This window comes from Orycteropus afer, unplaced genomic scaffold (assembly GCF_000298275.1).
Source record: "Orycteropus afer afer isolate SDZICR_OR568_19922 unplaced genomic scaffold, OryAfe1.0 scaffold00159, whole genome shotgun sequence".
Lineage (NCBI taxonomy): Eukaryota > Metazoa > Chordata > Mammalia > Tubulidentata > Orycteropodidae > Orycteropus > Orycteropus afer.
The window spans coordinates 1,547,344-1,548,527 of record NW_006921746.1 but is presented as its reverse complement, the minus strand read 5'-3'; positions in this window follow the sequence as shown (position 1 = coordinate 1,548,527).

Sequence of the window (1,184 nt, the reverse complement as noted above, 5' to 3'; positions counted from 1 at the left end):
AGTGCCCTATCCCCAGATACTACAGGTTTGCTTGTTTTTTCTTCTTTTTTTCCTCTTTTTCCTTTTTTTGGTTACTGTTCCTGTGTGATTACATTGTGTGTTTTTCATCCATGGGCTTTTAGTTTTTTTGATGGTTATTCAATTGTAATTTGTGTCTAAGTGGGAGACAACAATAGTCCCCATATGATACAACTACAACCACATCACCTGCAACATCACTTACTGAGTGAGAGCCACTACCTCCTTCTCCACCAATGGATCAACGATAAAAAACCACCAAGAAGAGCGTGAATCACGTTTGGCAGTGCTTCAAAAACAGTCACCAGAGATCTAAATACAACAACACCACAATGCCTCGGAAATAAAAGACCATCACAGTCCGCACAAAGAAGCAGGATAAAGTAGTAGAAACAAGGGAGCAGGATACAGACCCAGAACACATCCCTCAGGAAGAAGCAGCATTGGAACTCTCTGATAAGGATTGAGAGACAGACAAAGAAAACACAGAAAAAACCTTACAAGAATTTTGGAAGAAAATACAAGAACAAAATGACAAAATAAATGAAAAATTAGAAATGATTCTAAATCTGCAGATAGAAATCCAGAAGATTAATACTAAATTGTCAGAAATAGATAACACATTGGAAGGGCAAAGGAGTAGAATTGATGCAATGGAAGACAGAATTAATGAGATTGAAGACAAATACCTGAATACTTCTTTGGAAAGGGATCAATCAGAAAAAAAATCAAAAGAAAATGAAGACAGCCTAAGGTTCATGTGGGATACCATCAAAAGGAATAACGTACATGTCATTGGAATTCCAGAACAGGAAGGGAAAAACAAAACCATTGAGAAAATTGTCCAAGATTTGCTGGAGGAGAACTTCCCTGAAAAGATGAAAGATGAGAATACATCGATTCAGGAAGTCCAATGAACCCCAAACAGGATAGACATCAAAAGAAAATTACCATACACATCATCATTAAACTCATCAAAACCAAAGAGAAAGACAGCACGAGAGAAACAAAAAGTTACCTACAAAGGACAGCCAGTAAGAATAAGCTCTGACTTCTCGCAGAAACCATGTGAGTGAGAAGGCAATGGGATGGTATATATAAAACCCTGAAAGAGAAAAATTTTCAATCAAGAATTATATACCTGGCAAAATTGTCCCTCAAATATG